Below are 24,937 nucleotides of genomic sequence, written 5' to 3'. Positions count from 1 at the left end.
GGACTTGCAGTATAGGCCCCAGGGTACCCCCTGGCCCTCCACCTAGGGGCCTCTTACCCCAGGAAGCTACCCAGGGGTCCACCTCTCTCCCTGCACTTGCAATAGAGGCCCCAGGGTGCCCCCTGGCACTCCACCTAGGGGCCTATGACCTAAGCAAGCTACCCAGGGCTCCACCTCTCTCCCTGGACTGGCAGTATAGGCCCCAGGGTGCCCCCTGGCCCTCCACCTAGGGGCCTCTGACCCCAGCAAGCTACCCAGGGGTCCACCTCTCTCCCTGGACTTGCAGTAGAGGCCCCAGGGTGCCCGCTGGCCCTCCACCAAGGGGCCTCTGACCCCAGCAAGCTACCCAGGGGTCCACAACTCTCCCTAGACTTGCAGTAGAGGCCCAAGGGTGCCCCCTGGCCCTCCACCTAGGGTCCTCTGACCCCAGCAATCTACCAAGGGGTCCACAACTCTCCCTGGAATTGCAGTAGAGGCCCTAGGGTAGCCCCTGGCCCTCCACCTAGGGGCTTTAGTCCCCAGCAAGCTACCCAGGGGTCCACCTCTCTCCCTGGACTTGCAGTGTAGGCCCCAGGGTGCCCCCTGGCCCTCCAGTTAGGGGCCTCTTACCCCAGCAACCTACCCAGGGGTCCACCTCTCTCCCTGGACTTGCAGTAGAGAACCCAGGAAGCCCCCTGGCCCTCCACCAAGGAGCTTCTGACGCCAGCAAGCTACCCAGGGGCCCATCTCTCTCCCTGGACTTGCAGTAGAGACCCCAGGTGCCCGCTGGCACTCCACCTAGGGGCCTCTGACCCCGGCAAGCTACCCAGGGGTCCTTATCCCTCCCTAGACTTGAAGTAGAGGCCCAAGGGTGCCCCCTGGCCCTCCACCTAGGGTCCTCTGACCCCAGCAATCTACCCAGGGGTCCACCTCTTTCCCTGGACTTGCAGTAGAGGCACTAGGGTACCCCCTGGCCCTCCACCTAGGGGCCTCTGACCCCAGCAAGCTACCCAGGGGTCCACCTCTCTCCCTGGACATGCAGTAGATGCCCCAGGGTGCCCCTGGCCCTACACCTTGGGGCTTCGTACCCCAGCAAGCTATCCAGGGGTCCACCTCTCTCACTGGTTCTGCAGGATAGGCCCCAGGTTGCCCCGTGGCCCTCCACCTAGGGGCCTCTGACCTCAGGAAGCTACCCAGGGGTCCACCTCTCTCCCTGGACTTGCAATAGAGGCCCCAGGTTGCCCCGTGGCCCTCCACCTAGGGGCCTCTGACCCCAGCAAGCTACCTAGGGGTCCACTTCTCTCCCTGGACTTGCAGTATAGGCCCCAGGGTGCCCCCTGGCCCTCCACCTAGGGGCCTAAGATCCCAGCAAGCTACCCAGGGGTCCACCTCTCTCCCTTGACTTGAAGTATAGGCCCCAGGGTGCCCCCTGGCCCTCCACCTAGGGGCCTAAGACCCCAGCAAGCTACCCCGGGGTCCAATTATCTCCCTGGACTGGCAGTTTAGGCCCCAGGGTGCCCCCTGGCCCTCCACTTAGGGGCCTCTGACTCCAGAAAGCAACACAGGGGTCCACCTCTCTCCCTGGACCTGCGTTAGAGGCCCTAGGGTAAACCCTTGCCCTCCACCTATGGGCCTCTTACCCCAGGAAGCTACCCAGGGGTCCACCTCTCTCCCTGCACTTGCAATAGAGGCCCCAGAGTGCCCCCTGGCCCTACACCTAGGGGCTTCGTACCCAAGCAAGCTATCCAGGGGTCCACCTCTCTCCCTGGATCTGCAGGATAGGCCCCAGGTTGCCCCGTAGCCCTCCACCTAGGGGCCTCTGACCTCAAAAAGCTACCCAGGGGTCCACCTCTCTCCCTGGACTTGCAGTTTAGGCCCCATGGTGCCCCCTGGCCCTCCACCTAGGGGCCTATAACCCCTGAAAGCTACCCAGAAGTCCACCTCTCTTCCTGAACTTGCAATAGAGGCCCCAGGGTGCCCCTTGGCCCTCCACTAGGGCCTCTGACCCCAGCAAGCTACCTAGGGGTCCACATCTCTCCCTGGACTTGCAGTATAGGCCCCAGGGTGCCCCCTGGCCCTCCACCTAGGGGCTTAAGGTCCCAGCAAGCTACCCAGGGGTCCACCTCTCTCCCTTGACTTGAAGTATAGGCCCCAGGGTGCCCCCTGGCCCTCCACCTAGGGGCCTAGGACCACAGCAAGCTACCCAGGGGTCCAACTCTCTCCCTGGACTTGCAGTAGAGGCCCTAGGGTGCCCCCTGGCCCTCCACCTAGGGGCCTAAATTCCCAGCAAGCTACCCAGGGGTCCACCTCTCTCCCTTGACTTGAAGTATAGGCCCCAGGGTGCCCCCTGGCCCTCCACCTAGGGGCCTAAGACCCCAGCAAGCTACCCCGGGGTCCAATTATCTCCCTGGACTGGCAGTAGAGGCCCCAGGGTGCCCCCTGGCCCTCCACCCAGGGGCCTCTGACTCCAGAAGCAACACAGGGGTCCACCTCTCTCCCTGGACCTGCGTTAGTGGCCCTAGGGTACCCCCTTGCCCTCCACCTATGGGCTTCAGACCTCATCAAGCTACCCAGGGATCCACCTCTCTTCCTGGACTTGCAATATAGGCCCCAGGGTACCCCCTGGCCCTCCACTTAGGGGCCTCTTACCCCAGGAAGCTACCCAGGGGTCCACCTTTCTCCTTGGACTTGCAATAGAGGCCCCAGGGTGCCCCCTGGCACTCCACCTAGGGGCCTCTGACCCCAGCAAGCTACCCAGGGGTCCACCTCTTTCCCTGGACTTGCAGTAGAGGCCCCAGGGTGCCCGCTGGCCCTCCACCAAGGGGCCTCTGACCCCAGCAAGCTACCCAGGGGTCCACAACTCACCCTAGACTTGCAGTAGAGGCCCAAGGGTGCCCCCTGGCCCTCCACCTAGGGTGCTCAGACCCTAGGAATCTACCAAGGGGTCCACAACTATCCCTGGACTTGCACTAGAGGCCCCAGGGTGCCCCCTTGCCCTCCACCTAAGGGCCCATGACCCCAGCTAGCTACACAGGGGTCCACCTCTCTGCCTGGACTTGCAGTAGAGGCCCTAGGGTACCCCCTGGTGCATCACCTAGGGGCTTTATTCCCCAGCAAGCTAACCAGGGGTCCACCTCTCACCCTGGACTTGCAGTAGAGGCCCCAGGGTGCCCGCTGGCCTTCCACCTAGGGGCCTCTGATCCCAGCAAGCTACCCAGGGGTCCACATCTCTCCCTAGACTTGCAGTAGAGGCCCAAGGGTGCCCCCTGGCCCTCCACCTAAGGGTCCTCTGACCCCAGCAATCTACCCAGGGGTCCACCTCTCTCCCTGGACTTGCAGTAGAGGCCCTAGGGTACCCCCTGGCCCTCCGGCTAGTGGCGCTGACCCCAGAAAGCTACCAAGGGGTCCAGCTCTCTCCCTGGACTTGCAGTATAGGCCCCAAGGTACGTCCTTACCCTCCACATAGGGGACTCTTACCCCAGGAAGCTACCCATGGGTCCACCTCTCTTCCTGGACTTGCGGTATAGGCCCTAGTGTACTCCCTGGCCCTCCACCTATGGGCTTCAGACCCCAGCAAGCTACCTAGGGGTCCACCTCTCTCCCTGGACTGGCAGTATAGGCCCCAGGGTGCCCCCTGACCCTTCACCTAGGTTCTTCTTACCCCAGCAAGCTAGCCAGGGGTCAACCTCTCCCTGGACTTGCAGAAAGGCCCCAGGGTGCCCGCTGGCCCTCCACTTAGGGGCCTCTGACCCCAGCAAGCTACCCAGGGGTCCACCTCTCTCCCTGGACTTAAAGCATAGACCCCAGGGTGCAACTTGGCCCTCCACATAGGGGCCTAAGACCCCAGCAAGCTACCCAGGGGTCCACATCTCTGTCTGGACTTGCAGTATAGGCCCCAGGGTGCCCCCTGGCCCTCCAGCTAGAGGCCTAAGACCCCAGCAAGCTACCCAGGGGTCCAATTCTCTCCCTGGACTGGCAGTATAGGCCCCAGGGTGCACCCTCGCCCTGAACCTAGGGGCCTCTGCCCCCAACAAGCTACCCAGGGGTCCACAACTCTTCCTGGACTTGCAGTAGAGGCCCCAGGGTGCCCGCTGGCGCTCCTCCTTTTGGCCTCTGACCCCAGCAAGCTACCAATGGGTCCACAACTCTCCCTGGACTTGCAGTAGAGGCCCCAGGGTGCCTCCTGGCCCTCCACCTAGGGGCCTTTAACCCCAACAAGCTACCCAGGGGTCCACAACTCTTCCTGGACTTGCAGTAGAGGCCCCAGGGTGCCCGCTGGCACTCCTCCTTTTGGCCTCTGACCCCAGCAAGCTACCAATGGGTCCACAACTCTCCCTGGACTTGCAGTAGAGGCCCCAGGGTGCCTCCTGGCCCTCCACCTAGGGGCCTTTAACCCCAGCAAGCTACACAGGGGTCCACCTCTCTCCCTGGACTTGCAGTAGAGGCCCCCCTGGCCCTCCACCTATGGGCTTCAGACCTCAGCAAGCTACCCAGGGGTCCACCTCTCTCCCTGGACTTGCAGTAGAGGCCCCAGGGTGGCCCATGGCCCTCCACCTAGGGACCTCTGACCCCAGAAAGCTACCCAGGGGTCCATCACTCTCCCTGGACTTGCAGTAGAGGCCCCAGGATGCCCCCTGGCCCTCCACCTAGGGGCTTCTTACCCCAGCAAGCTGCCCAGGGGTCCACCTCTATCCCTGGACTTGCAGTAGAGAACCCAAGAAGCCCCCCGGCCTTCCACCAAGGAGCCTCTGACGCCAGCAACCTACCCAGATGCTCGTTCCTCTCCCTAAACTTGCAGTAGAGGCCCCAGGGTGCCCATTGGCCCTCCACCTAGGGGCCTCTGACACAAGAAAGCTCCCCAGGGGTCCACCTCTCACCCTGGACTTGCTGGATATGCCCTAGGGTGCCCCCTGGCCCTCCACCTAGTTGCCTCTGAGCCCAGCAAGCTACCCAGGGGTCCACCTCTCTCCGTGGACGTGCAGTAGAGGCCCTAGGGTACCTCTTGTCCCTCCACCTTGGGGCGTCTGACACCAGCAAGTTTCCCTGTGGTCCACAACTCTCCCTGGACTTGCAGTAGAGGACCCAGGGTGCCCATTGGCCTTCCACCTAGGGGCCTAAGACCCCAGCAAGCTACCCAGGGTTCCACAACTCTCCCTGGACTTGCAGTAGAGGCCCCAGGGTGCCCCTTGGCCCTCCACCTTGGGGCGTCTGACACCAGCAAGCTACCCAGGGGTCCACAACTCTCCATGGACTTGCAGTATAGGCCCCAGGGTGCCCCCTGGCCCTCCACCTAGGGGCTTCGTACCCCAGCAAGCTACCCAGAGGTCCACCTCTCTCCCTGGATCTGCAGGATAGGCCCCAGGGTGCCCCGTGGCCCTCCACCTTGGGGCCTCTGACCTCATGAAGCTACCTAGGAGTCCACCTTTCTCCCTGGACTTGCAGTATAGGCCCCAGGGTGCCCCCTGGCCCTCCACCTATAGGCCTCTGACCCCTGAAAGCTACCCAAGAGTCCACCTCTCTTCCTGGACTTGCAGTAGATGCCCCAGGGTGCCCCCTGGCACTCCTCCTTTTGGCCTCTGACCCCAGCAAGCTACCAATGAGTCCACAACTCTCCCTGGACTTGCAGTAGAGGCCCCAGGGTGCCTCCTGTCCCTCCACCTAGGGGCCTTTAACCCCAGCAAGCTACCCAGGGGTCCACCTCTCTCCCTGGACTTGCAGTAGAGGCCTCCCTGGCCCTCCACCTATGGGCTTAAGACCTCAGCAAGCTACCCAGGGGTCCACCTCTCTCCCTGGACTTGCAGTATAGGCCCCACGGTGGCCCTTGGCCCTCCACCTAGGGACCTCTGACCTCAGCAAGCTACCCAGGGGTCCACCTCTCTCCCTGGACTTGCAGTAGAGGCCCCAGGATGCCCCCTGGCCCTCCACCTAGGGGCTTCTGACCCCAGCAAGCTGCCCAGGGGTCCACCTCTTTCCCTAGACGTGCAGTAGAGGCCCCATGGTGCCCCCTGGCCCTCCACCTAGGGGCCTCTGACCCCAGCAAGCTACCCAGGGGTCCAGCTTTCTCCCTGGACTTGTAGTAGAGGCCCCAGGGGGCCCCCTGGCCCTCCACCTAGCGGCCTCTGACCCCAGCAAGCTACCCAGGGGTCCACCTCTCTCCCTGGACTTGCAGTAGAGGCCCCAGGGTGCCCCCTGGCCCTCCACCTAGGGGCCTAAGACCCCAGCAAGCTACCCAGGGGTCCAATTTTCTCCCTGGACTGGCAGTATAGGCCCCAGGGTGCACCCTGGCCCTGAACTTAGGGGCCTCTGACCCCAACAAGCTACCCAGGGGTCCAAAACTCTCCCTGGACTAGCAGTAGAGGCCTAAGGGTGCCCCCTGGCCCTCCACCTTAGGGCCTCTGACTCCAGCAAGCTACACATGGGTCCACCTCTCTCCCTGGACTTGCAGTAGAGGCCCTAGGGTGCCCCCTGGCCCTCCACCTAAGGGCCTCTGACCCCAGCTAGCTACCCAGGGGTCCACCTCTCTCCCTGGACTTGCAGTAGAGGCCCCCCTGGCCCTCCACCTATGGGCTTCAGACCTCAGCAAGCTACACATGGGTCCACCTCTCTCCCTGGACTTGCAGTAGAGGCCCTAGGGTACCCCCTGACCCACCACCTAGGTTCTTCTTACCCCAGCAAGCTACCCAGGGGTCCACCTCTCTCCCTGGACTTGCAGTAGAGAACCCAAGAAGCCCCCCGGCCCTCCACCAAGGAGCCTCTGACGCCAGCAAGCTACCCAGATGCCCATTCCTCTCCCTAGACTTGCAGTAGAGGCCCCAGGGTGCCCGCTGGCCCTCCACCTAGGGGCCTCTGACACAAGAAAGCTCCCCAGGGGTCCACCTCTCTGACCTGGACTTGCAGGATAGGCCCCAGGGTGCCCCCTGGCCCTCCACCTAGTTGCCTCTGAGCCCAGCAAGCTACCCAAGGATCCACCTCTCTCCCTGGACTTGCAGTAGAGGCCCTAGGGTACCTCTTGTCCCTCCACCTTGGGGCGTCTGACCCCAGCAAGCTACCCAGGGGTCCAAAACTCTCCATGGACTTGCAGTAGAGGACCCAGGGTGCCCATTGGCCCTCCACCTAGGGGCCTAAGACCCCAGCAAGCTACCCAGGGTTCTACAACTCTCCCTGGACTTGCAGTAGAGGCCCCAGGGTACCCCCTGGCCCTCCACCCAGGGGCCTCTTACCCCAGGAAAATAACCAGGTGTCCACTTCTCTCCCTGGACTTGCAATAGAGGCCCCAGGGTGCCCCCTGGCACTCCACCTAGGGGCTTATGACCCCAGCAAGCTACCCAGGGGTCCACCTCTCTCCCTGGACTGGCAGTAGAGGCCCCAGGATGCCCCCTGGCATTACTCCTAGGGGCCTACTACCCCAGCAAGCTACCCAGGGGTCCACCTCTCTCAATGGACTTGCAGTAGAGTCCCCAGGAAGCCCCCTTGCCCTCCACCTAGGGGCCTCTTACCCCAGCAAGCTACCCAGGGGCCTACCTCTCTCCCTGGACTTGCAGTAGAGGACCCAGGGTGCCCGCTGGCCCTCCACCAAGGGGCCTCTGACCCCAGCAAGCTACCCAGGAGTCCACAACTCTCCCTAGACTTGCAGTGGAGGCCCAAGGGTGCCCCCTGGCCCTCCACCTAGGGCCCTCAGACCCTCGGAATCTACCAAGGTGTCCACAACTATCCCTGGACTTGCACTAGAGGCCCCAGGGTTCCCACTTGACCTCCACCCTGGGGCCTCTGACCCCAGCAAGCTACCCAAGAGTCCACAACTCTCCGTGGACTTGCAGTAGAGGCCCCAGGGTGCCCCTTGGCCCTCCACCTAGGCCACTCTCAGCCAAACAAACTTCCCAGGGGTCCACCTCTCTCTCTGGACTTGCAGGATAGGCCCCAGGGTGCCCCCTGGCCCTCCACCTAGTTGCCTCTGACCCCAACAAGCTACCTAGGGGTCCAACTGTCTACCTGGACTTGTAGTAGGGAACATAGGGTACCTCCTGGCCCACCACCTAGGGGCCTCTGATCCCAGCAAGCTACCCAAGGGTCCACCTTTCTCCTTGGACTTGCAGTAGAGGCCCCTGGTTGCCCTTTGGCCCTCCACCTAGGGGCCTCTGTCCCCAGCAAGCTACCCAAGGGTCCACCTCTCTCCCTGGACTTGCAGTAGAGGCCCCAGGGTGCCCCCTGGCCCTCCACCTAGGGGCCTCGACCCCAGCAAGCTACCCAGGGGTCCACCTCTCTCCCTGGCCTTACAGTAGAGGCCCCAGGGTGCCCCTGGCCCTCCACCTAGGGGCTACGTACCCCAGCAAGCTACCCAGGGGTCCACCTCTCTCCCTGGATCTGCAGGATAGGCCCCAGGGTGCTCCCTGGCCGTCCACCTATAGGCCTCTGACCCCTGAAAGCTACCCAGGAGTCCACCTCTCTCCTTTGACTTGCAGGATAATCCCAATGGTGCCCCTTGGCCCTCCACCTAGTTGTCTCTGACACCAGCAAGCTACTCAGGGGTCCACCTCTCTCCCTGGACTTGAAGTATAGGCCCCAGGGTGCCCATTGGCCCTCCACCTAGGGGCCTAAGACCCCAGCAAGGTACCCAGGGGTCCACATCACTCCCTGGACTTGCAGTAGAGGCCCCAGGGTGCCCCTTGGCCCTCCACCTAGGGGCCTCTGACCCCAGCAAGATACCCAGAGGTCCACCTCTCTCCCTGGACTTGCAGTAGAGGCCCCAGGGTGCCCCCTTGCCCTCCACCTAGGGGCCTCTGACCCCAGAAAGCTACCCAGGGGTCCACCTTTCTCCCTGGACTTGAAGTAGAGGCCCCAGGGTGCCCACTGGCCCTCCAGATAGGGGCTTAAGACCCCAGCAAGCTACCCAGGGGTCCACAACCCTCCCTGGACTTGCAGTAGAGGCTCCAAGGTGCCCCCTGGCCGTCCACCTAGGGGCCTCTGACCACACCAAGCTACCCAGGGGTCCACAACTCTCCCTGGACTTGCAGTAGAGGCCCCAGGGTGCCCCTTGGCCCTCCACCTTGGGGCCTCTGACATCAGCAAGGTACCCAGGTGTCCACATCTCTCCCTGGACTTGCAGTGTAGGCCCCAGGGTGCCCCCTGGCCCTCCACCTAAGGTCCTAAGATCTCAGCAAGCTACCCAGGTTTCCACCTCTCTCCCTTGACTTGAAGTATGGGCCCCAGGGTGCCCCCTGGCCCTCCACCTAGGGGCTTAGGATCCTAGCAAGCTACCCAGGGGTCCACCTCTCTCCCTGGACTTGCAGTAGAGGCCCCAGGGTGCCCCCTGGCCCTCCACCTAGGGGCCTAAGACCCCAGCAAGCTACACAGGGGTCTAAATATCTCCCTGGACTGGCAGTAAAGTCCCCAGGGTGCCCTCTGGCCCTCCACCTAGGGGCTTCTGACCCCAGCAAGCTACCCAGGGGTCCACCTTTCTCCCTGGACTTTCAGTAGAGGCCCCAGGGTGCCCCCAGGCCCTCCACCTAAGGAGTTCTGACCCCAGCAAGCTACACAGGGGTCCACCTCTCTCCCTGGACTTGCGTTAGAGGCCCAAGGGTACCCCCTTGCGCTCCACCTATGGGTTTCAGACCTCATCAAGCTACCCAGGGGTCCACAACTCTCCCTGGACTTGCAGTAGAGGCCCCAGGGTGCCCCCTGGCCCTCCACCTAGGGGCCTAAGACCCCAGCAAGCTACCCAGGGGTCCACGTCTCTCCCTGGATTTGCAGTAGAGGCCCCAGGGTGCCCCCTGGCCCTCCACCTACTGGCCTCTGACCCCAGCAAGCTACCCAGGGGTCCATCTTTCTCCCTGGACTTGAAGTAGAGGCCCCAGGGTGCCCACTGGCCCTCCAGATAGGGGCTTAAGACCCCAGCAAGCTACCCAGGGGTCCAAAACTCTCCCTGGACTTGCAGTAGAGGCCCCAGGGTGCCCCTTGGCCCTCCACCTTGGGGCCTCTAACATCGGCAAGGTACCTAGGTGTCCACATCTCTCCCTGGACTTGCAGTATAGGCCCCAGGGTGCCCCCTGGCCCTCCACCTAGGGGCCTAAGATCTCAGCAAGCTACCCAGGGGTCCACCTCTCTCCCTTGACTTGAAGTATAGGCCCCAGGGTGCCCCCTGGCCCTCCACCTAGGGGCTTAGGACCCTAGCAAGCTACCCAGGGGTCCACAACCCTCCCTGGACTTGCAGTAGAGGCTCCAAGGTGCCCCTTGGCCGTCCACCTAGGGGCCTCTGACCCCACCAAGCTACCCAGGGGTCCACAACTCTCCCTGGACTTGCAGTAGAGGCCCCAGGGTGCCCCTTGGCCCTCCACATTGGGGCCTCTGACATCAGCAAGGTACCCAGGTGTCCACATCTCTCCCTGGACTTGCAGTGTAGGCCCCAGGGTGCCCCCTGGCCCTCCACCTAAGGTCCTAAGATCTCAGCAAGCTACCCAGGGGTCCACCTCTCTCCCTTGACTTGAAGTATGGGCCCCAGGGTGCCCCCTGGCCCTCCACCTAGGGGCTTAGGACCCTAGCAAGCTACCCATAGGTCCACCTCTCTCCCTGGACTTGCAGTAGAGGCCCCAGGGTGCCCCCTGGCCCTCCACCTAGGGGCCTAAGACCCCAGCAAGCTACACAGGGGTCTAAATATCTCCCTGGACTGGCAGTAAAGTCCCCAGGGTGCCCTCTGGCCCTCCACCTAGGGGCTTCTGACCCCAGCAAGATACCCAGGGGTCCACAACTCTCCTTGGACTTTCAGTAGAGGCCCCAGGGTGCCCCCTGGCCCTCCACTTAAGGACTTCTGACCCCAGCAAGCTACAAAGGGGTCCACTTCTCTCCCTGGACTTGCGTTAGAGGCCCTAGGGTACCCCCTTGCCCTCCACCTATGGGCTTCAGACCTCATCAAGCTACTCAGGGGTCCACAACTCTCCCTGGACTTGCAGTAGAGGCCCCAGGGTGCCCCCTGGCCCTCCACCTAGGGGCCTAAGACCCCAGCAAGCTACCCAGGGGTCCACGTCTCTCCCTGGACTTGCAGTAGAGGCCCCAGGGTGCCCCCTGGCCCTCCACCTGCTGGCCTCTGACCCCAGCAAGCTACCCAGGGGTCCACCTCTCTCCCTTGACTTGCAGTAGAGGCCCCAGGGTTTCCCCTGGCCCTCCACCTAGGGGCCTCTGACCCTAGCAAGCTACCCAGGGGTCCACCTCTCTCCCTGGACTTGCAGTATAGGCCCCAAGGTGCCCCCTTACCCTCCACCTTGGAGCCTCTTACCCCAGGATGCTACCCAGGGGTCCACCTCTCTCCCTGGACTTGCAGGATAGGCTCTAGGGGGCAACCTGGCCCTCCACCTAGGCACCTCTGACCCCAGCAAGCTACCCAGGGGTCCACCTCTCTCCCTGGCCTTGCAGTATAGGCCCCAGGGTGCCCCCTGGCCCTCCACCTAGGGGCCTAAGATCCCAGCAAGCTACCCATGGGTCCACCTCTCTCCATGGACTTGCAGGATAGGCCCCAGGGTGCCCCCTGGCCCTCCACCTAGTTGCGTCTGACCCCAGCAAGCTACCCAGGTTTCCACCTCTCTCCCTGGCCTTGCAGTATAGGCCCCAGAGTGCCCCCTGGCCCTACACCTAGGGGCCTCTGACCCCAGCAAGCTACCCAGAGGTTCACCTCTCTCCATGGACTTGCAGTAGAGGCCCTAGGGTACCTCCTGGCCCTACACCTAGGGGCCTCTGACCCCAGCAAGCTACCCAGGGGTCCACAACTCTCCCTGGACTTGCAGTAGAGGCCCCAGGGTGCCCCCTTGCCCTCCACCTAGGGGCCTCTGACCCCAGAAAGCTACCCAGGGGTCCACCTTTCTCCCTGGACTTGAAGTAGAGGCCCCAGGGTGCCCACTGGCCCTCCAGATAGGGGCTTAAGACCCCAGCAAGCTACCCAGGGGTCCACAACCCTCCCTGGATTTGCAGTAGAGGCCCCAAGGTGCCCCTTGGCCCTCCACCTAGGGGCCTCTGATCCCACCAAGCTACCCAGGGGTCCACAACTCTCCCTGGACTTGCAGTAGAGGCCCCAGGGTGCCCCTTGGCCCTCCACCTTGGGGCCTCTGACATCAGCAAGGTACCCAGGTGTCCACATCTCTCCCTGGACTTGCAGTATAGGCCCCAGGGTGCCCCCTGGCCCTCCACCTAGGGGCCTAAGATCTCAGCAAGCTACCCAGGGGTCCACCTCTCTCCCTTGACTTGAAGTATAGGCCCCAGGGTGCCCCCTGGCCCTCCACCTAGGGGCTTAGGACCCTAGCTAGCTACCCAGGGGTCCACAACCCTCCCTGGACTTGCAGTAGAGGCCCCAGGGTGCCCCCTGGCCCTCCACCTAGGGGCCTAAGACCCCAGCAAGCTACCCAGGGGTCCACGTCTCTCCCTGTCCTTGCAGTAGAGGCCCTAGGGTACCTCCTGGCCCTCCGGCTAGTGGCGCTGACCCCAGAAAGCTACCAAGGGGTCCAGCTCTCTCCCTGGACTTGCAGTATAGGCCCCAAGGTACCTCCTTACCCTCCACATAGGGGATTCTTACCCCAGGAAGCTACCCATGGGTCCACCTCTCTTCCTGGACTTGCGGTATAGGCCCCAGTGTACTCCCTGGCCCTCCACTTATGGGCTTCTGACCCCAGCAAGCTACCTAGGGGTCCACCTCTCTCCCTGGACTGGCAGTATAGGCCCCAGGGTGCCCCCTGACCCTCCACCTAGGTTCTTCTTACCCCAGCAAGCTAGCCAGGGGTCAACCTCTCCCTGGACTTGCAGAAAGGCCCCAGGATGCCCGCTGGCCCTCCACTTAGGGGCCTCTGACCCCAGCAAGCTACCCAGGGGTCCACCTCTCTCCCTGGACTTGAAGCATAGACCCCAGGGTGCAACTTGGCCCTCCACATAGGGGCCTAAGACCCCAGCAAGCTACCCAGGGGTCCACATCTCTGTCTGGACTTGCAGTATAGGCCCCAGGGTGCCCCCTGGCCCTCCAGCTAGAGGCCTAAGACCCCAGCAAGCTACCCAGGGGTCCAATTCTCTCCCTGGACTGGCAGTATAGGCCCCAGGGTGCACCCTGGCCCTGAACCTAGGGGCCTCTGCCCCCAACAAGCTACCCAGGGGTCCACAACTCTTCCTGGACTTGCAGTAGAGGCCCCAGGGTGCCCGCTGGCACTCCTCCTTTTGGCCTCTGACCCCAGCAAGCTACCAATGGGTCCACAACTCTCCCTGGTCTTGCAGTAGAGGCCCCAGGGTGCCTCCTGGCCCTCCACCTAGGGGCCTTTAACCCCAGCAAGCTACCCAGGGTACCACCTCTCTCCCTGGACTTGCAGTAGAGGCCCCCCTGGCCCTCCACCTATGGGCTTCAGACCTCAGCAAGCTACCCAGGGGTCCACCTCTCTCCCTGGACTTGCAGTATAGGCCCCAGTGTGGCCCATGGCCCTCCACCTAGGGACCTCTGACCCCAGAAAGCTACCTAGGGGTCCATCACTCTCCCTGGACTTGCAGTAGAGGCCCCAGGATGCCCCCTGGCCCTCCACCTAGGGGCTTCTTACCCCAGCAAGCTACCCAGGGGTCCACCTCTCTCCCTGGACTTGCAGTAGAGAACCCAAGAAGCCCCCAGGCCTTCCACCAAGGAGCCTCTGACGCCAGCAAGCTACCCAGATGCCCATTCCTCTCCCTTGACTTGCAGTAGAGGCCCCAGGGTGCCCATTGGCCCTCCACCTAGGGGCCTCTGACACAAGAAAGCTCCCCAGGGGTCCACCTCTCACCCTGGACTTGCAGGATAGGCCCTAGGGTGCCCCCTGGCCCTCCACCTAGTTGCCTCTGAGCCCAGCAAGCTACCCAGGGGTCCACCTCTCTCCGTGGACGTGCAGTAGAGGCCCTAGGGTACCTCTTGTCCCTCCACCTTGGGGCGTCTGACACCAGCAAGTTTCCCTGTGGTCCACAACTCTCCCTGGACTTGCAGTAGAGGACCCAGGGTGCCCATTGGCCTTCCACCTAGGGGCCTAAGACCCCAGCAAGCTACCCAGGGTTCCACAACTCTCCCTGGACTTGCAGTAGAGGCCCCAGGGTGCCCCTTGGCCCTCCACCTTGGGGCGTCTGACACCAGCAAGCTACCCAGGGGTCCACAACTCTCCCTGGACTTGCAGTATAGGCCCCAGGGTGCCCCCTGGCCCTCCACCTAGGGGCTTCGTACCCCAGCAAGCTACCCAGAGGTCCACCTCTCTCCCTGGATCTGCAGGATAGGCCCCAGAGTGCCCCGTGGCCCTCCACCTTGGGGCCTCTGACCTCATGAAGCTACCTAGGAGTCCACCTTTCTCCCTGGACTTGCAGTATAGGCCCCAGGGTGCCCCCTGGCCCTCCACCTATAGGCCTCTGACCCCTGAAAGCTACCCAAGAGTCCACCTCTCTTCCTGGACTTGCAGTAGATGCCCCAGGGTGCCCCCTGGCACTCCTCCTTTTGGCCTCTGAACCCAGCAAGCTACCAATGGGTCCACAACTCTCCCTGGACTTGCAGTAGTGGCCCCAGGGTGCCTCCTGGCCCTCCACCTAGGGGCCTTTAACCCCAGCAAGCTACCCAGGGGTCCACCTCTCTCCCTGGACTTGCAGTAGAGGCCCCCCTGGCCCTCCACCTATGGGCTTAAGACCTCAGCAAGCTACCCAGGGGTCCACCACTCTCCCTGGACTTGCAGTATAGGCCCCACGGTGGCCCTTGGCCCTCCACCTAGGGACCTCTGACCCCAGAAAGCTACCCAGGGGTCCATCACTCTCCCTGGACTTGCAGTAGAGGCCCCAGGATGCCCCCTGGCCCTCCACCTAGGGGCTTCGTACCCCAGCAAGCTACCCAGAGGTCCACCTCTCTCCCTGGATCTGCAGGATAGGCCCCAGAGTGCCCCGTGGCCCTCCACCTTGGGGCCTCTGACCTCATGAAGCTACCTAGGAGTCCACCTTTCTCCCTGGACTTGCAGTATAGGCCCCAGGGTGCCCCCTGGCCCTCCACCTATAGGCCTCTGACCCCTGAAAGCTACCCAAGAGTCCACCTCTCTTCCTGGACTTGCAGTAGATGCCCCAGGGTGCCCCCTGGCACTCCTCCTTTTGGCCTCTGACCCCAGCAAGCTACCAATGGGTCCACAACTCTCCTTGGACTTGCAGTAGTGGCCCCAGGGTGCCTCCTGGCCCTCCACCTAGGGGCCTTTAACCCCAGCAAGCTACCCAGGGGTCCACCTCTCTCCCTGGACTTGCAGTAGAGGCCCCCCTGGCCCTCCACCTATGGGCTTAAGACCTCAGCAAGCTACCCAGGGGTCCACCTCTCTCCCTGGACTTGCAGTATAGGCCCCACGGTGGCCCTTGGCCCTCCACCTAGGGACCTCTGACCCCAGAAAGCTACCCAGGGGTCCATCACTCTCCCTGGACTTGCAGTAGAGGCCCCAGGATGCCCCCTGGCCCTCCACCTAGGGGCTTCTGACCCCAGCAAGCTACCCAGGGGTCCACCTCTTTCCCTACACGTGCAGTAGAGGCCCTAGGGTATCCCCTGGCCCCCCACCTAGAGGCTTTATTCCCCAGCAAGCTACCCTGGGGTCCACCTCTCTCCCTGGACTTGCAGTAGAGGCCCCAGGGTGCCCGCTGGCCCTCCACCCATGGGCCTCTGACCTCAGCAAGCTACCTGGGGGTCCACCTCTCTCCCTGGACTTGCAGTAGAGCCCCCAGGAAGCCCCTTGGCCCTCCTTCTAGGGGCCTCTGACCCCAGCAAGCTACCCAGGAGTCCACCTCTCTTCCTGGACTTGTGGTAGAGGCCCCAGGGTGCCCCTTGGCCCTCCAGCTAGGGGCCCTGACCCCAGAAAGGTACCCAAGGGTCCACCTCTCTCCCTGGACTTGCAGTATAGGCCCCAAGGTGCCCCCTTACCCTCCACCTAGGGGCCTCTTCCCCAGGAAGCTACCCAGGGGTCCACCTCTCTTTATGGACTTGCAGTATAGGCCCCAGGGTGCCCCCTTGCCCTCCACCCTGGGGCCTCTGTCCCCAGCTAGCTACACAGGGGTCCACATCTCTCCCTGGACTTGCAGTAGAGGCCCCAGGGTGCCCCCTTGCCCTGCACCTAGGGGCCTCTGACCCCAGCAAGCTACTCAGGGGTCCACATCTCTCCATGGACTTGCAGTATAGGCCCCAGGGTGCCCCCTGGCACTCCACCTAGGGGCCTAAGACCCCAGCAAACTACCCAGGGGTCCACCTCTCTCCCTGGACTGGCAGTATAGGCCCCAGGGTGCCCCTTGACCCTCCACCTAGGTTCTTCTTACCCCAGCAAGCTACCCAGGGGTCCACCTCTCTCCCTGGACTTGCAGAAGAGGCCCCAGGGTGCCCGCTGGCCCTCCACTTAGGGGCCTCTGACCCCAGCAAGCTACCCAGGGGTCTACATCTCTCCCTGGACTTGCAGTAGAGGCCCCAGGAAGCCCCCTGGATCTCCACCTAGGGTCCTCTGACCCCAGAAATCTACCAAGGGGTCCACAACTCTCCCTGGAATTGCAGTAGAGGCCCTAGGGTAGCCCCTGGCCCTCCACCTAGGGGCTTTATTCCCCAGCAAGCTACCCAGGGGTCCACCTCTCTCCCTGGACTTGCAGTGTAGGCCCCAGGGTGCCCCCTGGCCTTCCAGTTAGGGGCCTCTTACCCCAGCAAGCTACCCAGGGGTCCACCTCTCTCCCTGGACTTGCAGTATAGAACCCAGGAAGCCCCCTGGCCCTCCACCAAGGAGCTTCTGACGCCAGCAAGCTAACCAGGGGCCCATCTCTTTCCCTGGACTTGCAGTAGAGGCACTAGGGTACCCCCTGGCCCTCCACCTAGGGGCCTCTGACCCCAGCAAGCTACACAGGGGTCAACCTGTCTCCCTGGACATGCAGTAGATGCCCCAGGGTGCCCTGGCCCTACACCTAGGGGCTTCGTACCCCAGCAAGCTATCCAGGGGTCCACCTCTCTCCCTGGATCTGCAGGATAGGCCCCAGGTTGCCCCGTGGCCCTTCACCTAGGGGCCTCTGACCTCAGTAAGCTACCCAGGGGTCCACCTCTCTCCCTGGACTTGCAGTATAGGCCCCAGGGTACCACCTGGCCCTCCACCTAGGGGCCTCTTACCCCAGGAAGCTACCCAGGGGTCCACCTCTCTCCCTGCACTTGCAATAGAGGCCACAGGGTGCCCCCTGGCACTCCACCTAGGGGCCTATGACCTAAGCAAGCTACCCAGGGGTCCACCTCTCTCCCTGGTCTTGCAGTAGAGGCCCCAGGGTGCCCGCTGGCCCTCCACCAAGGGGCCTCTGACCCCAGCAAGCTACCCAGGGGTCCACAACTCTCCCTAGACTTGCAGTAGAGGCCCATGGGTGTCCCCTGGCCATCCACCTAGGGTCCTCTGACCCCAGCAATCTACCCAGGGGTCCACCTGTTTCCCTGGACTTGCAGTTTAGGCCCCAGGGTGCCCCCTGGCCCTCCACCTAGGGGCCTATGACCCCTGAAAGCTACCCTGAAGTCCACCTCTCTTCCTGAACTTGCAATAGAGGCCCCAGGGTGCCCCTTGGCCCTCAACCTAGGGGCCTCTGACCCCAGCAAGCTACCTAGGGGTCCACATCTCTCCCTGGACTTGCAGTAGAGGCCCCAGGGTGCCCCCTGGCCCTCCACCTAGGGGCCTAAGATCCCAGCAAGCTACCCAGGGGTCCACCTCTCTCCCTTGACTTGAAGTATAGGCCCCAGGGTGCCCCCTGGCCCTCCACCTAGGGGCCTAGGAACACAGCAAGCTACCCAGGGGTCCACCTCTCTCCCTGGACTTGCAGTAGAGGCCCCAGGGTGCCCCCTGGCTCTCCACCTAGGGGCCTAAGATCCCAGCAAGCTACCCAGGGGTCCACTTCTCACCCTTGACTTGAAGTATAGGCCCCAGGGTGCCCCCTGGCCCTCCACCTAGGGGCCTAAGACCCCAGCAAGCTACCCTGGGGTCCAATTATCTCCCTGGACTGGCAGTAGAGGCCCCAGGGTGCCCCCTGGCCCTCCACCTAGGGTCCTCAGACCCTAGGAATCTACCAAGGGGTCCACAACTTTCCCTGGACTTGCACTAGAGGACCCAGGGTGTCCCCTGGCCCTCCACCTAAGGGCCTCTGACCCCAGCTAGCTACCCAGGGGTCCACCTCTCTCCATGGACTTGCAGTAGAGGCCCTAGGGTACCCCCTGATGCTCCACCTAGGGGCTTTATTCCCCAGCAAGCTACCCAGGGTTCCACATCTCTCCCTGGACTTGCAGTAGAGGCCCCAGGGTGCCCGCTGGCCTTCCACCTAGGGGCCTCTGACCCCAGCAAGCTACCCAGGTGTCCACCTCTCTCCCTGGACTTGCAGTAGAGGCCTTAGGGTACCCCCTGGCCCTCCAGCTATTGGCGCTGACCCCAGAAAGCTATCCAGGGGTCCAGCTCTCTCCCTGGACTTGCAGTACAGGCCCCAGGGTGCCCCCTAGCCCTCCACCTAGGGGCCTCGGACCCCAACAAGCTACCCAGGGGTCCACCTTTCTCCCTGGACTTGAAGTATAGGCCCCAGGGTGCCCCTTGGCCCTCCATCTAGGGGCCTCTGACCCCAGCAAGCTACCCAGGGGTCCACAACTCTCCCTGGACTTGCAGTAGAGGCCCCAGGGTGCCCCTTGGCCCTCCAACTAGGGGCCTCTGACCCCAGCAAGCTACCCAGGGGTCCACATCTCTCCCTGGACTTGCAGTATAGGCCCCAGGGTGCCCCCTGGCCCTCCACCTAGGGGTCTAAGATCCCAGCAAGCTACCCAGGGGTCCACCTCTTTCTCTTGACTTGAAGTATAGGCCCCAGGGTGCCCCCTGGCCCTCCACCTAGGGGCCTAGGACCACAGCCAACTACCCAGGGGTCCACCTCTCTCCCTGTACTTGCAGTAGAGGCCCCAGGTTGCCCCCTTGTCCTCCACCTAGGGGCCTAAGACCCCAGCCTGCTACCCCGGGGTCCAATTATCTCCCTGGACTGGCAGTAGAGGCCCCAGGGTGCCACCTGGCCCTACACGTAGGGGCCTCTGACCCCAGAAATCTACACAGGGGTCCACCTCTCTCCCTGGACTTGCGTTAGAGGCCCTAGGGTACCCCTTTGCCCTCCACCAATGGGCTTCAGACTTCATCAAGCTACCCAGTTCTACCAGAAAGACTCTAGGAGGCAGACAAACGTTTGAACATTTATTGTGAATTGTTTGCATGAATGAGAGTTCGTTACAGTCCTTTCATAAAGTTCTTTGGCGTAAGCCCCGTCTATAGTGCAGAACTCTGGATGAGCTGGCAGATCCTGCCTGAAGATGAAGGCAGGGCGAAGCCAACCCCCTGAGTGGAGACGAGGCCAACCTGGTGGTGGTGGTGATGGGGAGGATGGAGGGAAACTTCCGCAACGTCACCTGAATACAGCGAAACAGATTGTTTAGATGAGCTTTTATACATGGCTTGCTTGGTTGTTATAGGCTGACGAGATAATTATTATGAATGACGTGACATCTCAGTCTTCCTGGTAGAACCTTCGCTAAAGCTTTCATGGATCCACCTCTCTTCCTGGACTTGCAGTATAGGCCCCAGGGTACCCCCTGGCCCTCCACCTAGGGGCCTCTTACCCCATGAAGCTACCCAGGGGTCCACCTCTCTCCCTGTTCTTGCAATAGAGGCCCCAGGGTGCCCCCAGGCACTCCACCTAGGGGCCTAAGACCCCAGCAAGCTACCCAGGGGTCCACCTCTCTCCCTGGACTTGCAAAAGAGGCCCCAGGGTGCCCGCTGGCCCTCCACTTAGGGGCCTCTGACCCCAGCAAGCTACCCAGGGGTCTACATCTCTCCCTGGACTTGCAGTAGAGGCCCCAGGAAGCCCCCTGGCCCTCCACCTAGGGTCTTCTGACCCCAGCACTCTACCAAGGGGTCCACAACTCTCCCTGGAATTGCAGTAGAGGCCCTAGGGTAGCCCCTGGCCCTCCACCTAGGGGCTTTAGTCCCCAGCAAGCTACCCAGGGGTCCACCTCTCTACCTGGACTTGCAGTTTAGGCACCAGGGTGCCCCCTGGCCCTCCAGTTAGGGGCCTCTTACCCCAGCAAGCTACCCAGGGGTCCACCTCTCTCCCTGGACTTGCAGTAGAGAACCCAGGAAGCCCCCTGGCCCTCCACCAAGGAGCTTCTGAAGCCAGCAAGCTACCCAGGGGCCCATCTCTCTCCCTGGACTTGCAGTAGAGACCCCAGGGTGCCCGCTGGCACTCCACCTAGGGGCCTCTGACCCCAGCAAGCTACCCAGGGGTCCACATCTCTCCCTAGACCTGCAGTAGAGGCCCAAGGGTGCCCCCTGGCCCTCCACCTAGGGTCCTCTGACCCCAGCAATCTACCCAGGGGTCCACCTCTTTCCCTGGACTTGCAGTAGAGGCACTAGGGTACCCCCTGGCCCTCCACCTAGGGGCCTCTGACCCCAGCAAGCTACCCAGGGGTCCACCTCTCTCCCTGGACATGCAGTAGATGCCCCAGGGTGCCCCTGGCCCTATACCCAGGGACGTCGTACCCCAGCAAGCTATCCAGGGGTCCACCTCTCTCCCTGGATCTGCAGGATAGGCCCCAGGTTGCCCCGTGACCCTCCACCTAGGGGCCTCTGACCTCAGGAAGCTACCCAGGGGTCCACCTCTCTCCCTGGACTTGCAGTATAGGCCCCTGGGTGCCCCCTGGCCCTCCACCTAGGGGCCTATGACCCCTGAAAGCTACCCAGAAGTCCACCTCTCTTCCTGAACTTGCAATAGAGGCCCCAGGGTGCCCCTTGGCCCTCCACCTAGGGGCCTCTGACCCCAGCAAGCTACCTAGGGGTCCACATCTCTCCCTGGACTTGCAGTATAGGCCCCAGGGTGCCCCTTGGCCCTCCACCTAGGGGCCTAATATCCCAGCAAGCTACCCAGGTGTCCACCTCTCCCCCTTGACTTGAAGTATAGGCCCCAGGGTGCCCCCTGGCCCTCCACCTAGGGGCCTAAGACCCCAGCAAGCTACCTCGGGGTCCAATTATCTCCCTGGACTGGCAGTAGAGGCCCCAGGGTGCCCCCTGGCCCTCCACCTAGGGGCCTCTGACTCCAGAAAGAAACACAGGGGTCCACCTCTCTCCCTGGACCTGCGTTTGAGTCCCTAGGGTACCCCCTTGCCCTCCACCTATGGGCTTCAGACCACATCAAGCTACCCAGGGATCCACCTCTCTCCCTGGACTTGCAGTATAGGCCCCAGGGTACCCCCTGGCCCTCCACCTAGGGGCCTCTTACCCCAGGAAGCTACCCAGGGGTCCACCTCTCTCCCTGCACTTGCAATAGAGGCCCCAGGGTGCCCCCTGGCACTCCACCTAGGGGCCTATGACCTAAGCAAGCTACCCAGGGCTCCACCTCTCTCCCTGGACTGGCAGTATAGGCCCCAGGGTGCCCCCTGGCCCTCCACCTAGGGGCCTCTGACCCCAGCAAGCTACCCAGGGGTCCACCTCTCTCCCTGGACTTGCAGTAGAGGCCCCAGGGTGCCCGCTGGCCCTCCACCAAGGGGCCTCTGACCCCAGCAAGCTACCCAGGGGTCCACAACTCTCCCTAGACTTGCAGTAGAGGCCCAAGGGTGCCCCCTGGCCCTACACCTAGGGTCCTCTGACCCCAGCAATCTACCAAGGGGTCCACAACTCTCCCTGGAATTGCAGTAGAGGCCCTAGGGTAGCCCCTGGCCCTCCACCTAGGGGCTTTAGTCCCCAGCAAGCTACCCAGGGGTCCACCTCTCTCCCTGGACTTGCAGTGTAGGCCCCAGGGTGCCCCCTGGCCCTCCAGTTAGGGGCCTCTTACCCCAGCAACCTACCCAGGGGTCCACCTCTCTCCCTGGACTTGCAGTAGAGAACCCAGGAAGCCCCCTGGCCCTCCACCAAGGAGCTTCTGACGCCAGCAAGCTACCCAGGGGCCCATCTCTCTCCCTGGACTTGCAGTAGAGACCCCAGGGTGCCCGCTGGCACTCCACATAGGGGCCTCTGACCCCGGCAAGCTACCCAGGGGTCCTTATCCCTCCCTAGACTTGAAGTAGAGGCCCAAGGGTGCCCCCTGGCCCTCCACCTAGGGTCCTCTGACCCCAGCAATCTACCCAGGGGTCCACCTCTTTCTCTGGACTTGCAGTAGAGGCACTAGGGTACCCCCTGGCCCTCCACCTAGGGGCCTCTGACCCCAGCAAGCTACCCAGGGGTCCACCTCTCTCCCTGGACATGCAGTAGATGCCCCAGGGTGCCCCTGGCCCTACACCTTGGGGCTTCGTACCCCAGCAAGCTATCCAGGGGTCCACCTCTCTCACTGGTTCTGCAGGATAGGCCCCAGGTTGCCCCGTGGCCCTCCACCTAGGGGCCTCTGACCTCAGGAAGCTACCCAGGGGTCCACCTCTCTCCCTGGACTTGCAATAGAGGCCCCAGGGTGCCCCTTGGCCCTCCACCTAGGGGCCTCTGACCCCAGCAAGCTACCTAGGGGTCCACTTCTCTCCCTGGACTTGCAGTATAGGCCCCAGGGTGCCCCCTGGCCCTCCACCTAGGGGCCTAAGATCCCAGCAAGCTACCCAGGGGTCCACCTCTCTCCCTTGACTTGAAGTATAGGCCCCAGGGTGCCCCCTGGCCCTCCACCTAGGGGCCTAAGACCCCAGCAAGCTACCCCGGGGTCCAATTATCTCCCTGGACTGGCAGTATAGGCCCCAGGGTGCCCCCTGGCCCTCCACTTAGGGGCCTCTGACTCCAGAAAGCAACACAGGGGTCCACCTCTCTCCCTGGACCTGCGTTAGAGGCCCTAGGGTAAACCCTTGCCCTCCACCTATGGGCCTCTTACCCCAGGAAGCTACCCAGGGGTCCACCTCTCTCCCTGCACTTGCAATAGAGGCCCCAGAGTGCCCCCTGGCCCTACACCTAGGGGCTTCGTACCCAAGCAAGCTATCCAGGGGTCCACCTCTCTCCCTGGATCTGCAGGATAGGCCCCAGGTTGCCCCGTAGCCCTCCACCTAGGGGCCTCTGACCTCAAAAAGCTACCCAGGGGTCCACCTCTCTCCCTGGACTTGCAGTTTAGGCCCCATGGTGCCCCCTGGCCCTCCACCTAGGGGCCTATGACCCCTGAAAGCTACCCAGAAGTCCACCTCTCTTCCTGAACTTGCAATAGAGGCCCCAGGGTGCCCCTTGGCCCTCCACTAGGGCCTCTGACCCCAGCAAGCTACCTAGGGGTCCACATCTCTCCCTGGACTTGCAGTATAGGCCCCAGGGTGCCCCCTGGCCCTCCACCTAGGGGCTTAAGGTCCCAGCAAGCTATCCAGGGGTCCACCTCTCTCCCTTGACTTGAAGTATAGGCCCCAGGGTGCCCCCTGGCCCTCCACCTAGGGGCCTAGGACCACAGCAAGCTACCCAGGGGTCCAACTCTCTCCCTGGACTTGCAGTAGAGGCCCTAGGGTGCCCCCTGGCCCTCCACCTAGGGGCCTAAATTCCCAGCAAGCTACCCAGGGGTCCACCTCTCTCCCTTGACTTGAAGTATAGGCCCCAGGGTGCCCCCTGGCCCTCCACCTAGGGGCCTAAGACCCCAGCAAGCTACCCCGGGGTCCAATTATCTCCCTGGACTGGCAGTAGAGGCCCCATGGTGCCCCCTGGCCCTCCACCCAGGGGCCTCTGACTCCAGAAGCAACACAGGGGTCCACCTCTCTCCCTGGACCTGCGTTAGTGGCCCTAGGGTACCCCCTTGCCCTCCACCTATGGGCTTCAGACCTCATCAAGCTACCCAGGGATCCACCTCTCTTCCTGGACTTGCAATATAGGCCCCAGGGTACCCCCTGGCCCTCCACTTAGGGGCCTCTTACCCCAGGAAGCTACCCAGGGGTCCACCTTTCTCCTTGGACTTGCAATAGAGGCCCCAGGGTGCCCCCTGGCACTCCACCTAGGGGCCTCTGACCCCAGCAAGCTACCCAGGGGTCCACCTCTTTCCCTGGACTTGCAGTAGAGGCCCCAGGGTGTCCGCTGGCCCTCCACCAAGGGGCCTCTGACCCCAGCAAGCTACCCAGGGGTCCACAACTCACCCTAGACTTGCAGTAGAGGCCCAAGGGTGCCCCCTGGCCCTCCACCTAGGGTGCTCAGACCCTAGGAATCTACCAAGGGGTCCACAACTATCCCCGGACTTGCACTAGAGGCCCCAGGGTGCCCCCTTGCCCTCCACCTAAGGGCCCATGACCCCAGCTAGCTACACAGGGGTCCACCTCTCTGCCTGGACTTGCAGTAGAGGCCCTAGGGTACCCCCTGGTGCATCACCTAGGGGCTTTATTCCCCAGCAAGCTAACCAGGGGTCCACCTCTCACCCTGGACTTGCAGTAGAGGCCCCAGGGTGCCCGCTGGCCTTCCACCTAGGGGCCTCTGATCCCAGCAAGCTACCCAGGGGTCCACATCTCTCCCTAGACTTGCAGTAGAGGCCCAAGGGTGCCCCCTGGCCCTCCACCTAAGGGTCCTCTGACCCCAGCAATCTACCCAGGGGTCCACCTCTCTCCCTGGACTTGCAGTAGAGGCCCTAGGGTACCCCCTGGCCCTCCGGCTAGTGGCGCTGACCCCAGAAAGCTACCAAGGGGTCCAGCTCTCTCCCTGGACTTGCAGTATAGGCCCCAAGGTACGTCCTTACCCTCCACATAGGGGACTCTTACCCCAGGAAGCTACCCATGGGTCCACCTCTCTTCCTGGACTTGCGGTATAGGCCCTAGTGTACTCCCTGGCCCTCCACCTATGGGCTTCAGACCCCAGCAAGCTACCTAGGGGTCCACCTCTCTCCCTGGACTGGCAGTATAGGCCCCAGGGTGCCCCCTGACCCTTCACCTAGGTTCTTCTTACCCCAGCAAGCTAGCCAGGGGTCAACCTCTCCCTGGACTTGCAGAAAGGCCCCAGGGTGCCCGCTGGCCCTCCACTTAGGGGCCTCTGACCCCAGC

This window comes from Danio rerio, chromosome 17, assembly GCF_052040795.2.
Source record: "Danio rerio strain M-AB ecotype USA chromosome 17, GRCz13ab, whole genome shotgun sequence".
NCBI lineage: Eukaryota > Metazoa > Chordata > Actinopteri > Cypriniformes > Danionidae > Danio > Danio rerio.
The sequence above is the reverse complement of the archived record's forward strand: the minus strand, read 5'-3'. Positions refer to the sequence as shown.